The 16,094-nt window shown below is 44.7% G+C and overlaps 1 long non-coding RNA gene across 1 annotated transcript in view; it reads right to left on the bottom strand.

Moving 5' to 3' along the window:
* Window positions 1-655: 655 nt before the first annotated feature.
* The window catches only part of LOC143984343 (uncharacterized), a 51,198-nt gene continuing 35,759 nt past the window's right edge, over window positions 656-16,094 (bottom strand). Inside the window, exon 3 of the long non-coding RNA XR_013274799.1 lies at window positions 656-895. This is a non-coding gene — a long non-coding RNA (uncharacterized LOC143984343). The remainder of the gene's footprint in view (window positions 896-16,094) is intronic.

The following is a 16,094-nucleotide window of genomic DNA, read 5'->3' on the forward strand; positions in this document are numbered from 1 at the left end:
GTCTCCTCCTCCCTCCAGTGCCATGTTTGTTACCTTTCAGTGGGGAACAGGGACCTGTTTTTGACAGGTCCCATTCCCCACTTCCGGAGATGGCGCTGCGGTGCCATTTCTCAGAATTTTGGCCCACCCCCTCCTTCCTTGGCCGTCAGGCCAATTAGAAAGCACTGCGTACTTTGCTCAGAGCAGTAGGGAACCGGCTGTGAAGCCAAAATACTTCATTGCCGGGTTCCCTTACCAAGAATGGCGGCGGCTGCACCCGACATGGGGTAATGACATCGCAGGCTCCCTGAATAAGTGTCCACATGTTAAAAGCCAACAAGTGCAGTATTGGTAGCTGCTGACTTTTAATTCTTCATGGGGGGGCGGACCTCAACTTTAGGCTGGCCAAATGGAATGGCAGCTGACTTCCAGTTTCTAGCTATGGTGATTCTAGCAGATACAAATATAAAACTGAGGAGTCTTCTCTGGTTTTTCGAGGCTTCATCCACCTTGCAACCCAACAGGACATGTTTGAGAGATTTGGTTTGATTGATTTGAGTGAGGGTAAAAATAAAATTTTAAACTCTGTGTCAGAAACCATGAAATCAGACCGAAACAGAAGTACAGTTAAATCAAAATTGTTTAATAATAAAAGTAAAAAGAACAAATGTAGTCAAAACATAGCCAAAGATCAGTAACCGGAACAGATAGTCAGCCAAGCAAGAAGTCAGGGATCAATGTAGTGGAACAGCAAGCAGGATCTGGAGCCAGAAGGGATGTCAGCAAAGCAAGTCTTTAAATAGGAACGCAGGAGAATGTCTCTGTGATGTTGACAAAGGCGAAGGCAGAGATCCTCTGGACTGGACGGCTTAAGCAGGCAGGACTGATGAGCAGGAAATCATCAACAGCTGAGTAACTGTGGAGAGAAAGGAGCTGGCAATTAGCCGACAGCTGAGTGAACAGCTCTGAGAAGGAAGGGCTGAGTCCAGCCCTGACACTCTGATCCAAAATCGTCTCACCTTGGGACATTGCCACCATGTATGGTATGCCATTCCTTCCTGACCACAGCCTCGAACACACTTTGGAGAAGCTCTCGAGACATAGGTAGCCAATTTGGTTGGCACCATGTACCATCTCAAGAGAACCTTAAAGTTTGCTTCAATAATAGAAGTATTGATGAGTGATTTCGATGCCAACCGAGCAATCTAGTGCCACTCCTCAATTTCAAGACTTTTGTGGATGTCTTGCTCCCATTTGAACATGTAAACCTGTTTGGCTGAGGTATGCATTACAATAGTATAATGTTCAGTGAACCTTCTCATATTTATGACATAGATATTCCATGGGCGACATAGTTGCAAGATCACAATTGCGAGATAATGTGTATAAATAGTGCTTTAACTGAGTGCATCTAAAGTGTTCTGAAGCTGGTAGTTGATACTTATCCATTAGGACCTGCTTGGTCAACATGCTCTTATGGTCGCAAAGATCTGCTATGTGCATGAGGCATTTATAAGTGCACTATTTGAATGTGTGGGGGGTAGGGCCCGGAGGAAATCTCTGTTTCTCAGCAGAGAAGCCAATGGGCAATGAGGAGACTTCAATTTATGAGATTTAGAAAGTCTATCGCAAATGCTGAATGACAGAGAGAGAGAGGGGCACAAAATTAGAGGCCGATCTCGAACTGGTAACCATATGGTATGGGAAATTGGCCTAGATGGACAGGAGTGTGATTCTACTTGTATCCACGGTAAGTGGGGTTGGTGTGAATGGAACCTGATGATCTGGGCTAACTGCGCAGCATAGAAATATTTGAAAAAATGTGTACCAAAAAAATGTAAGAGTAAGAAGGGTTGCTGGTTCGTATCCCAACCACGACACTACCTGCCGGGAGTTTGCATGTTCTCCCTGTGCCTGCGTGGATTTCCTCTGGGTACTCCGGTTTCCTTTCACACTCCAAAGACATGCTGGTAGGTTAATTGGACTCTGTCTAAATTATCCTGAGTATGTATGAATGTGTATTAGTGACCTTAGATTGTAAGCTCCTTGAGGGTATAGACTGATGTGAATGTGCAATGCATATGTAAAGCGCTGTGTAAATTGACAGCGCTATATAAGTACCTGAAATAAATAAATAAATAAATTAATAGAGTGAACAGGTCACTAAACTGTATGAAATGGTAAGATAAAGAACAAGGTGCTATACATGTTCATAAAAAAATGGCACAAAGAAAACACTGCATCAAACTTAAATGTGCACATTAATGAAAATATAAGCAAGCATAAAGTCCATAAGTGAATAAATCCCAACAAAAAAACGGAAAACTCTGAGATAAAATTTCTAGATCTTCCACCACAAGTGCTCAGTATGAAGATGGCCACTCACCAGAGCTGTTTGACCCCTTTTTACAGGAAGGCCAAAAAACACATTGGGAACACCAGATTGGTTCCACTAATGGCATAAATCCAGCCCCCCCCCCCCCCCCCATGCAGTTTCACTCTCCACACGCTTTGAGACATATAATAAAAAGCAGCAAGACTCAAATCAGTTTGCTGAATCAGATCAGACAGCGATTGCGATTGGTTGCCAGAGGTTACAGTGTATCATTACCACTCACTGACTGGTTGATAGAGGTTACAGCACATAATTTCTGCTTGTTGATTGGTTGCTAGAGATTACTGCACATCAATACTGCTCATTGGTTGCTATAGGTTACTGCACATCATTACTGCTTACTGATTGGTTGCTAGAGATTACAGCACATCATCTCCTCACTGCCAGCACACCATGGACTGGGGAGATGAGGGGGCCCATTAACCACTTCAGCCCCGGACCAATAAACACCTTAAGGACCAGAGGTCTTTTTCCAATTTCGCACTGCGCTGCTTTAACTGGTAATTGCGCGGTCATGCAATATTGCACCCAAACAAAATTTGCGTCCTTTTCTTCCCACAAATAGAGCTTTCTTTTGATGGTATTTGATTGCCTCTGCGATTTTTTTTTTTGCGATATAAATGGAAAAAGAGCAAAAATTTTGAAAAAAAAAGATATTTTCTTCTTTTTGTTATAAGAAAAATGGAATAAACTAAATTTTAGTTATACATTGAGGGCAAAATGTATTCAGCCACATGTCTTTAGTAAAAAAAATGTCAATAAGCGTATATTTTTTGGTTTGCGCAAAAGTTATAGCGTCTACAAACTAGAGTACATTTTCTGGAATTTACACAGCTTTTAATTTATGACTGCCTATCTCATTTCTTGAGGTGCTAAAATGGCAGGGCAGTACAAACCCCCCCCCAAATGACCCCATTTTGGAAAGTAGACACCCCAAGGAAATTGCTGATGGGTATGTTGAGCCCATTGAATATTTATTTTTTGTCCTAAGGGATTGAATAATGACAAAAAAAATAAAAAATTTTACAAAAAGTTGTCACTAAATGATATATTGCTCACACATGCCATGGTTATATGTGGAATTGCACCCCAAAATATATTCCGCTACTTCTCCCGAGTATGGGAATACCACATGTGTGGGACTTTTTGGGAGTCTAGTCGCGCACGGCACCCCGAAAACCAATCACCACCTTCAGGATTTCTAAGGGTGCAAATTTTTGATTTAACTCCTCACTACCTATCACAGTTTCGAAGGCCATAAAATGCCAAAATAGCACAAAACCCCCCAAAATGACCCCATTTTGGAAAGAAGACACCCCAAGCTATTTACTGAGAGGCATGTTGAGTCCATGGAATATTTTATATTTTGCCACAAGTTGCGGGAATATTACAAACTTTTTTTTTTTTGCACAAAGTTGTCACTAAATGATATATTGCTCACACATGCTATGGGCATATGTGAAATGACACCCCAAAATACATTCTGCTGCGTCTCCTGAGTACGGGGATACCACATGTGTGGGACTTTTTGGGAGTCTAGCCGCGTACGGGACCCCAAAATCCTAGCACCGCCTTCAGGATTTCTAAGGGCATACATTTTTTATTTTACTCCTCCCTACCTATCACTACCTATCACAGTTTTGAAGGCCATAAAATGCCAAGATGGCACAAAACCCCCCCAAATGACCCCATTTTGGAAAGTAGACACCCCAAGCTATTTGCTGAGGGCCATGTTGAGACCATTGAATATTTTTTTTTTGTCCCAAGGGATTGAATAATGACAAAAAATTAAAAAAAAAAAATTTTTTACAAAAAGTTGTCACTAAATGATATATTGCTCACACATGCCATGGTTATATGTGGAATTGCACCCCAAAATATATTCCGCTACTTCTCCCGAGTATGGGGATACCACATGTGTGGGACTTTTTGGGAGTCTAGTCGCGCACGGCACCCCGAAAACCAATCACCACCTTCAGGATTTCTAAAGGGTGCAAATTTTTGATTTAACTCCTCACTACCTATCACAGTTTCGAAGGCCATAAAATGCCAAAATAGCACAAAACCCCCCAAAATGACCCCATTTTGGAAAGTAGACACCCCAAGCTATTTACTGAGAGGCATGTTGAGTCCATGGAATATTTTATATTTTGCCAAAAGTTGCGGGAATATTACAAACTTTTTTTTTTTTGCACAAAGTTGTCACTAAATGATATATTGCTCACACATGCTATGGGCAGAAGTCAAATTACACCCCAAAATAAATTCTGCTGCTTCTCCCGAGTACGGGGATACCACATGTGGGGGACTTTTTGGGAGCCTAGCCACGTACGGGACCCCGAAAACCAAGCACTGCCTTCCGGATTTAAATATAAAATGCTACCAAAAAAACTGTTAGCGATCGCAGGGATCAGGCCTGACTCTGCGATCGCTGCAGTTATGTGTTTAGTGTTTTGTAAGTGACAGTGATCGATCGATACTGCACTTGGGTGGGCTGGGCAGAGGGGCAAAACGCAGGTGCTAGCAGGTATCTGGGCTGATCCCGCTAACAATGCGTTTTTTTGGAACCCTGAACTGCTGGGGACGCTAGTATAGATCTGATCAGATCAGATATTGATCTGTTCAGATTCTATACCACTACGGGAGGTGTATGCTTTGCGCGTGGGTGTTAGCGGTACTGGCACTAACCTAGCGCTGCCTGGGGCGACACAGACCCTGACCCTAAGGGTCCTTTCACACGGGGCGGATCAGTTCTGATCCGCCCCGTGGATATCCGTTTGCTCAGCGGGGATCACTCCGCCGATCTCCGCTGAGCAGGGAGATGACAGCTCCGTCTCTGCACACTGCGCAGGGACGGATCTGTCACAGCGCCGCTCTCCCCTATGGGAGATCGGATGACAACGGACCGCAGTGCCCGTCGTCATCCGATCCGATCCGCAGACGGATGGAAAAATAGCTTTTTCCTCCGTTACACTTTTTCGGATCGGAGCGGGTCGGATGTCAGCGGACATGTCACCGCTGACATCCGACGCTCCATAGACCTCTATGGAGCACCCGTTCAGGTCCGCCTGAAAAACTGACAGGCGGGCCTGAACGGGACATCAGTGTGAAAGAGGCCTAAAACCTAATTGATATCACCCGCCGGGTGATCAGGGGGTTAAACCTTTATTGGGTAATAAATGGTGGGTGCCCTGATGCTATAAAAAGCAAACTAACCAGAGTCACCCGTAACACTTATACGGTGATCAGTGGTGAAAGGGTTAACTAGGGGCAATCAGGGGGTTCAAATTTTTATTAGGTAGTATATGGGGGTCCCTGGCGCTATATAAAAACCTGACGGGGAACCTAAATAACTAACTGGCTAACCAGCGTCACCAGTGACACTTATACTGTGATCGCTGGTGAAAGGGTTAACTAGGGGCAATCAGGGGGTTAGAACCATTATTGGGTAGTATATCGGGGTACCTAGCGCTATAAAAACCTGGCGGTGAACCTAAAAAAATAACTAGCTACCTAGCGAAAGTAGCGACACTGATGCAGCGATCAGAAAAATTATCGCTTAGTGACACTGGCAAAAGGGGGTGAAAGGGTTAACTAGGGGCAATCAGGATGTTAAAACCATTATTGGGTAGTATATCGGGGTACCTAGCGATATAAAAACCTGGCGGTGAACCTAAAAAAATAACTAGCTACCTAGCGACAGTAGCGACACTGATACAGCGATCAGAAAAATGATCGCTTAGTGACAGTGGCAAAAGGGGGTGAAAGGGTTAAAGGGGGGTTGTGTGCCTATGTGTACCTATGTGTCAGTGTAGTGTTTTGGTGCACTTACTTTGTGTCTTCTCCTCGTAGTCCGGTCAAAAAGACCGCCCCGAGGAGAATGACATCACTTCCTCCTTCCTGTGTAAACAATACACAGTGGGAGGAAGTTCGTCATTGGCCAGGAGCGATCGAGAGGGGGTGGCCAGAAACCAACGGCCATCCCCTCATCACGGATCGCTCCCGGAGGGAAACGGACCGCCGTATCCAGCGGGAGGGGGTCCGATCGGACCCCCCACCCGCTGGAAGGCAGGCACGTACATGTACGTGCTTGTGCCTGCCTGTGCCATTGTGATGACGTTCAATGGCAATACGGCGGTCCTTAAGTGGTTAATAGACATTAAAGTCCTAGGGATCCTAGGACTCCTGGGCTCAGTGGCAGTGCAGGCTTTCAAGCATGCCCCTTCACCTCCACAGTGGGCAGCATTCAGTATAGGTGATGGTGGATATGACCTCAGGGGGACATGATATACATATGAATACCGCCGGTCTGCCTCTATTTACATATGAATGCCATCCCAATTTAAATATCAATGTCGGTATTTACATATAAACACAGAGTCTGCAAGTGAATCATTTTACACAACAATAGGACAGAGCTGGGCAGCATTAGTAACAGAACTTCACACTGAGATATCAGGACACAGCATGGGACTAAAACCTCAAGGAACAAGGGAATTTAAACTGGGATAGTTACCAAGTATGAGGCCGCTGCTTTGGGCCCCAATACAATGTCAGGGCCCAGGGCAGCTGCACCTTTTGCCCTGCCTTAAAAACGGCCCTGCATAAATCCACTCCAATGGAGCTAGAATGTAAAAAACAACTCCAGAAGAGACATGGATGAAAGTCTCATAGTGAAGTCATATTTAATATACGGTAGTAAAAACAGCAGCAATGATAGCAGTTGCACTCACAAGTAATAGTGCCTGGCCTGGCACTAGGTGTAAACAGCGTGTGTGAGTCAGCTGATCCCTGGAGGTAGCGTGCGTTCCATGTCTCGCTCCGAAGGTGCACAGCCTGGTGTGGTGTATCAAATATGGAACTGGAAATGATGGATCTTCCGCTCCCACATATGTTTTGCCGTGAAGGGCTCTTCAGGAAGTGATGTCATGCCCCTTTCTGCTTGCTTTTATGTGAATAGAAAGGCTGCTATTGGTGAGGCTTGTGCAAAATGGAGGAGAAGACAAAAACATAATACAGAATCTGCCTCCAGGCAGCGCCGACACGCACATGCTGCCCACACTGCACATAAATAGCCAACCTTACAAAGGAATCATTAAATGGACTAATACATAAAAATATTTGTAGTCAACAATCACCTAAACAGTGATATATGAACTATTTTGGTTCATGGATGCAATTTAGAGCTGAGTAAGATCAGCATAGGAATATTTGAACAGATCAGGGGCTTCCAGACTATCCTTCAGTTTCGAGGTGTATAATGTACATCTGTTCACCCTAGTCCTCATGTCTTCCTAAATGAACAGGAAAAGCTTTCTTTGGAATGCTATTAAATCAGATTGGACCAGAGCGATTGGTATAGTGAGAAAGAGAGTGCCAAACCACGACGGGGGATGGAGTTGCCAACTAGCCAAATTTGCTGTTAAACGTTTATATAGTGCAGGATAATTCTGGGAGTATAAAGTATGAAAAGAGGGGGTCAAGTGAATGCCCAAGCAAGGGAGAGCCTCAGGTTCCCAAATAAATTTATACCAAAGTTTAAAGAGGAGTTCCCCTTAAAAAAAAAAAAAAATTAAAAGTCAGCAGCTATAAATACTGCAGCTGCTGACTTTTAACAATCGGACACTTACCTGTCCCAGGGTCCAGCGATGAGGAGGAATGAAGCTCAGCTCGTTCCTCCCTCCGCACGGCGCCGGCATTCTAACTGTGGGCACCCGGCTCTGGCTTCACAGCCTGGCACACACTGTGCATGCGCGAGCCGCACCGCGCGCCGTGATTGGCCGCACAGTCATCTTGGACCTGTCACATTTCCCAGATGACTGACAGGAGGGAGGGGGCAGAGCTGAGCCCTTCCTGCGCTGAGGGGAAGTGATGTCACCAGCCCAGGCACTGAAGGAGGCAGACTACGAGGGACCCCCTAGCAACAGGCATTTAGTGGTGAGTTTAAAAAAAAATTCCAAATGTTTTTTTTTTATTTTTAGGAATTTTAATTAAATTTTTATTTTTTTCTGTGGAACACCACTTTATGGGTTTCTACCATGCTGTCCTGTAAGGAGATAGTTAATGTCTGTGACTTTTGGTGGTTTATTGTAAGGCCAAAAATCTTGTGTTGCTTAAGTTAGGGAGGGTGGTGATAGACGTTGAAGCAACCATTAAAAATCTTCTGCAAATAGCGTGCGTTTATGTTCCCTATCTCCGCACTATATCCCCTTTACGACTAGACAAGTCGTTCTAAAGCCAACACAAACAGTAAAGGATATAGCGAGTCCCTCCTTAAAAGCGTAACTTCACACAAAAGGGGAAGTTCCGCTCTTCCACCTCCTCCTCTTCTCCCCATATATGGATTATTTTTTTCTTGGGAGCAGGTACCTAGTTTTGATAGTAACCCTGTTCCCAAGTCCGCTCGGATCACCTAGACCAGTGGTTCTCAACCTCAGTCCTCAAGTACCCTCAACAGGCCATGTTTTGGGAAATTCTCTTAGATAAAATAGCTGTTCAAATTACCAAGCCGTTGACTCTTATTTAAAGCACCTGTGCAAGAAAAAAGAAACCCTGTAAACATGACCTGTTGGGGGTACTTGAGGACTGAGGTTGAGAACCACTGACTTAGGCGATCAATGCGGAAGTTCACCCCTGCCCAAAACCTTCTGGGACATGTCACAGGTCCCAGGAGGCTGCAGGGCCATTCACAAAGCACAGAGTGGCTCGGGCAATTGCAGTCTGTGAAGCTGCAAAAATCACAGCTGGCTTACCACAGTTAACATGCTGGTGCTGGGGACCAAAAGTTTGGTGAGGAACCTGCCCAAATGAGGATGACGCTGGATCCCTGGACAGGTGCCTGTTTATTAAAAGTCAGCAGCTACAGTTTTTGTTGCATTGTCATAGCCCACTGCAGTGATGCCACACACTCTTATTAGTTAGAATATTGCATCATAAATGTGTTCCAGTTCTATTATTGGCTCTGTGATGAGCAGTGTTGGTCATCTTACTTTAAAAAAGTAATTAGTTAAGTTACAAATTACTTCTCCCAAAAAGAAATTTCGTTAGTAACTCGGTTACTACATTGGAAAAGTATTTAGTTACTCAGCAAAGTAACTGTGACAGGGGTGGCAGCAGTGGTACTTGAGGGGGTGGCAGCAGTGGTGGTGTACTTGGGGGGGTGGCAGGCAGCGGTGGTACTTGGGAGATGGCTGCGGTGGTGGTGCCATCCTCTCCCACCACCACCTCTGCCTCTTACTGATCCCATCCCCCACCACCACTGATCTCACCCATACCGTATCCCCCCCATCACCTCTGTTGCAGAAGTGATGGTGGGTGGGATCAGTAAGAAGCAGAGGTGGTGAAGGACTTGGGATGGATCGATTACACTGCAATTCGAATCGTCAGACAGTCACTTAATTGAATACCCCCAGGGATGCCTTTCCTCATGGGGAGAGAGAGAGAGACCCTCCCCTTCACTCGATTAGTGTCAGCTGGTCAGCTGACTTAATTTTTCAGTGTCCGCCCCGCCTCCCCACATTCTCTCTCTCTGGATAGGTGGGGTTGTCCATACAGTCTCTCTGAGTCTCAGCCTCTTCTCAGCTCAGCGGGCAAAAGCCCCCTCCCCGTGGTGGAACGAATGGCCAGGCAACGCGGCCACTGCGGGCCTCCTGGGCGGTAGATGTAATTGCGGTAATGCCGCCCAAGTAATGGGAACTGAGTTATCATAAGGGGAAGAGTAATCAGTTAGATTACTGATGAGTATCAGTGTGTAAATTGTAAGCATTTCTCTCTCTTTTTCTCTCCTTTTCTCTCTCTCTCTTTTTTTTTTTTTTTTACAGAACCTCTTTGTTAATAAAAAGATCTCTGTATTTTGAGTAATTACAGTATAAGTATATGGTCTCCTTCACACACGCGTAAAGGCTCATACAGCATGAATATTGTAAAATAGGGCAGCGCTACCCAAAAATTATAACTGAAAAATCCTAATGAAAATACAAATAGATCATACAATAAGTTAACATAAAAATACCATCAAACCTATAGTGCTAAATAAAAAAGTGTGGCAGGCAAACCAAATTAACAGTGCAAAACGCACTGTACAGTATGTGCCATGAATGAATTAAATAAGTTTGAAAAAAGTCCAAATTGATCCCATCTCAATTGAAGTGAACCATCCATTAACTTCTCTCCAAAATTCCCAAAACTCTCCACCCAGTGACAAAATATTATTGCTCAGCTCAAGATATTGAGTCCAATGATTAAATTATGACAAGACAGCGCGCTCCAACTAAGGCATGAATGATGGTAGGATCTTCACAATCACTCTTCCAAAGATAATCCCTAGCTCATGACAATGGGTATTAAATAGAATGGAACTAATAGTGCTCATGGATGGACTTTATTGAAGACAAATAAATAAATGTATATGCTCCACTTATATCAACTAACGCCCATGAACTGATAACTCACGGCAAGATGTCCTAGCTCCGGCCTAGTAAGATTGATGACATCATCAGCAATAAGCTCCATCCCCTATACGCATTACGTCTGGCTATTGGGGCTTCTTCAGTAGGTCAAATAGAGCAAATTATCATGCTTCTTATTGATCATGTTTGAAAGGGAGAGGCAGAGGTTCTTCCTGTTCAGCTAGTAGTGGTCGAGCAGGTTCTTTATCAACAGGGTAAGGCAGATTTCAGGCTGCTCTTTTTAGAGGCAGCCTATGTCTGCCTTTGACACTGGCAGTGGGCAGACACTGAAGAGGTCACAGAGTGGATAACCAAGCCTTTGTTCATCTGCCTCCTAGACACAGAACCGTATTTTCCCAAGCAGCTGCAAACTCTACTTTTCTTCCACAGCTAATTCTGTCATTGCTCTGCAAAACTGGGTTAAATTAAAAAAAAAAAGTAAAAAAAAAAATATCTGAGACTATCATGATGAGTCACTTGAGGCTGGGAGTCCTCAAGAATTCTTGTTATTGGATGTTAAAGAAGAGAGCACCAGGAGAGAGAGGACATCAGGCAAGGAGCAGCAATTGATATTTATGTTCTTGCAAATGAAATTACAAAGCGGCCATCAGTGATGAGGAGGGTGAGGATGATATGGTGGCAGACTGTACCTGGGTGCCAAAGATTGTAGAGTAGGAAAGTGAGGGAGAGGCACAACAACAATACAGCAGGATTTCATACAGGGGCAGTTAAAGGGAAATGGAGGGAGCAGCTATACTATTCAACTAGGTGGCACTGTCCCAAAAATGCAGGACACTGCTATCCCCTAGCCACTTTACATAGATCAGTAGTCTGGACCTTTTATTTTTATCACATCTGCTGCCAACAGAACCGTAGGGGTTTGTAGCCTCAGCCTGCAGTGATTCAAGCGTGGTAAATGTACTAATAATTTGGGTACCGCACATATAAGGAGACTCATGATTCTTTACTACTAAGCTTGGTAAGAGCATAAATGATACCAGTCACTCGTAAAAAGCCCACACTTCTCATTCCTTTCACTCCACCCTTTTAACTTCTCCCCCCACTTCACAAGAATCTCCATCTGCATCTACTGCAACATCTGCAGCTTGAAGTGATAAATAAAGGAAGTCTCAGAGGGGGTTTAAGAGGCTTACCTCATGGAATATGAAGCAGTAAATTGGGTCACCATGGGGCCATGCAGGGTAGGCCTAAGCATCGGCTTGAACCTTGTCATAAATCTCCTAACCCCACCCGTTGACTCCAGAAGCATCCCTGACCAGACAGGGATCTCTTTCCTAGCTGCTTGAGTGGAAGAAAAAAAATGGTCACCCAATCACCCCCATACTCAGTGTCTCAATGTCAGCTAGGAAAATTGCTGACTTTACAGTTGCTTCCATTGTAGCTGGGGGAGTCTGCCCCTTAATGTGACTTTGGGTACCTACTACTGTTATGCAGCACAGGCTACAATCATCATTTTGTAAACCCAGAAGGCCATAACAGCCTTCCACCAACATGTAGCAGGTAATGTCTCCACATTCCTGGACTGTGTGGTCAGCAGCATGGTTCCACATAACTATAGACGTGTGGTTCAGCAAACGTGAGCACTCAGTATAATTTCAGGTGGCTGGATGGGGTACACCACAGGAGCTGGTGGTGTGTGTCTCTATGCCTTGAGTCTTGGTGATGGCAATAGCTCTTTCACATCTACCCTCTCCTCCAAAATGGTTTTATCCGGTAACTCATCTGAATCAGTTTCCTCCAAGCGATCGAGAGCCTGCGCAATGGTCCATGCAAAATACCGCCATGCTTTATTGCAACGAGTATGTCTGGGGCACAGAAGCCACACTGTGCCAGAGATTGTGTCAGCTCTTGGCTGAAAGTGTCAGAGAATCACCAGACTTCAACGTCGGCACTTCCCCGTGCGCCTGCGGGGATGAGCTGCACAACGACGCATGCATATGCGTCGTACGACACAATGTCGTACACGCATGTGCAAGCCTATGCACACGGCTATGGGCCTTACCTGATTGGCCTGACAGTCCTATAAAAGGCATCAATGTGCTCTGTGTCTTTGCTGGTTTGTCTCCTCAGCTCACCTGTGTTCCTGTTTCCTGTTTCCTGTTCCTGTTGACCACTTCCTGTTGTGACCCGGCTTGTTTGAAGACCACTCTGCTTCTCTCCTGATCTGACCCCTGGCTTGTTTAAACTGACTTTCTGCACTTAGCCTTGCTGGCTCACGGACTGATACCTGTGCTTGACCCACGGCCTGCCTCTGGAATATCCTTTATCTCACGGACTGATACCTGTGCTTGACCCTCGGCCTGCTTCTGGAATATCCTTTATCTCACGGACTGATACCTGTGCTTGACCCTCGGCCTGCCTCTGGAATATCCTCTGTCTCACGTACTGTACCTGTGTTTGACCCTCGGCCTTCACTCCAGGTGTTGGAACCCCTGGCAGGCGTTTACCTCTACCAGTTCCGAGATCTTCTGCACGGGCATCTCTTCCTTCAGTAGACCTGCTGCATTCCAGTCACCTGCTGGTAACCCGTGCCTCTCTGTGCCCTGTACCCACTGTTCCATCCTCAGGGGTACTGTGCACCCAGCTGCAGGGGAAGCCGCTCTCAGCACTTCGGCTTTGGTGAGTACCTGACAGAAAGGTGGCTTATCCCTTTAAAATCTTGTACCAGGCAAGTTCATGTGTGGCAACAGCACAAACCAGCTGTCAACCTGTTTGGTAGGGAAAGCCTTGCCTTCTACACATCTTCAACCCGGTAGTTTGGTGGCTTCTAGTTGGGTACCCCAACCCCCAGAATGTCCTGCAGCAGGCCAGAAGAGCATGTGGACAATTTAGGCCTGCAATGTGTTCACCTGGCCAAAATGCAGCCTGCCAACCATTTAATATGTACAACGTTCACGGACTGGAACCCAAAGATGGGCATGGTGCAGCAGTTGCACCAGCAGTAGCAGGTCCTCAATGAGTGTTTGTTGCGATTGTGGGATGAGGACAGGTTTTGGGAATCTGGGGTTCTTTTAATGATATGAGCAGCTCCTAATTTAGGACACATGTATCATCTTGTTACCATATGAAGAGGTGATCAGAATGGTGAGTTTTGACAAAGTGGGAAGAAACGATGCAATCCTTCTGACATTCTTGCTGGAGCCTACCCTGCATGGTGCAATAGACCAGACACTGGAGGTACCGCAGTAGGAGCAAAAGCAGGACTTTCTGGTGTCCCATGGCCCGCAGGATCCTTTCACAACTGATTCCATCTAAAGCATCAGCAGCGGACAGTAGAGAAGTATAAGGAGGAAAATAGGGGTGCGGGCAGGAAGCAGGATGTGGGGCAGGCTTCCAGAGGTACATTCCACCCCTGTCAAACCCCAGTAGTTGTACAGTACGGTGAAATACACTATTGTCCACCCAAGAGGGACCTCATGGATTTTTAGGTGTCCAGACTGGCCCATGGGGCAGAGCTAGCTCAGAACACAATAAAGCAGTTGGCTTCCCTGGGCCAATGTTCTGTCAGAGAGGGCATACAGCCTAATGGACAATTTTGTGCCAGAGGGACATGTCTGTCCGTTGACTGGCTCACTTTTAAAGAAATGCACCAGCCCGGATCAGCAATAAATACAAAACCCCTGCAGCTGATGCTAATAAATATATATTTTTCTTGGAATCTTGCCCGGAAACATTTTACCAGTACCATCTCCTGACATGCTGCTGGCCTGCTACCATAAACAGCTCTTTCCACCAGTGCTGGCCTGCCATCATTATTATGTCCTGGAATCTTGCCCAAAAACATTATACTATACACCAGTACCATCTCCTGACATTGCTGCTGGCATTTTTGTTGCCTCTACTACCCCATTTTGGAGCTCTGCAAATTGTGCCACACATACACATACACATAGCTGCTAAGAGCCTGTATCGTCCATTCCTACTCTCTACACAGCCTGCCACTCCGGTGAGCTCTGGAGGGGAAGAGCAGAGAGCCAGTGACTGACAGTTTCCAGCTCCTTGCTCACTGAAGACCGAGAATTGAGTGATATGCGGTCTTTGATCGCTCAGTCCTAGGGGACAAATGCAGTATCAGGCCAATACTACATCTACCTAGGTGAGTATGATTGTTTATTATGCTACATTTCCAAAATTCTCTTTTAAACTGCAGCTAAATAAAATTACTTATATTTTTTGCATGGAGTCAGTACTATATTTTGCTTGCTTTTTTTTTTCTTCTTTGAAAAAGAATAAACCCTAATGTTGTTGTTTTTTTCTTTAAAAGCTGTTTGGTATCTCTTGTGTATGGAGTCCAATATTTAGCTGTCCTTTTCTGTGTAATAAATACACTTAAAAGTTGATTTTTGGATTAAATATTGTCCCTCTTGTTCAAAATGTGGCCTACTAAAAGTACTTAATATTTATCTATTGTCACAATGTAAAATCATATATTTACACATTGTATTTCAATTGTTTCTAGCCCACTCCTATGAATCAAATTGATCTTAAGGTTTGAAAACGTAAGGCCCGTACACACAAATACAAAAATCGGATAGAACAATGCATAGGACGAGTTTTCGGATCATTAGTACAGTGCTTTCGACAGCCAATTTCGCTTTTTCATCAGACAAAAGCTGTATGTGCAGACTGTGAACTCAATGTCTGATTTTCGTTTCATTAGTACGGTTTTCGTATGAAAAAAAATTGTAAGAGTAAGATTACGCATGCTCAGAACCGAAAAAATACATACAAAACTTCTCAACACTTCTCGTCACTTCTGACGGTGTATACTGTCGTACAAAAAATTTCTGTCTTGTGAGTAACCTCTTCATTTTCGACATTAGATTAGCATGCCATAAAAAAAATGGACGTTCGGTAGTCCAAAAATCTGATCGTGTGTACGAGGCTCAACTGTGAGGATCCCCATAAATTTACTTCCTGGATTTCTGTGACAGATATTCACTATGCCCTGTGAATAGGTATGACTATGTCAGACATTTCACAGAGCCTGAATTCTGAGCTATAGAGGTGCTGAGAGGAGGGGTTTTAGTGGAGTCAGTACAGGAGTCACTTCTTGCAGGCATCAAGGTACCATAGTATATGTAGTCCCTAGAAATTAAAAGTAAACAGCAGAGTTGAAGCTGCAAAAATAACTATTGTTTGTATTGCTCTTGCAATGTTGATGTCAGGAATCAGCAGCTAAGGAGTCCAGACATGTAGCTACACAAGGGAACTGAGAGTCCAATCAAAGTTTATATCTTTAAGGTGATATT

The sequence above is a fragment of the Lithobates pipiens genome, unplaced genomic scaffold (genome assembly GCF_037356315.1).
Source record: "Lithobates pipiens isolate NorthernLeopardFrog02 unplaced genomic scaffold, aLitPip1_a1.2 Scaffold_16, whole genome shotgun sequence".
NCBI lineage: Eukaryota > Metazoa > Chordata > Amphibia > Anura > Ranidae > Lithobates > Lithobates pipiens.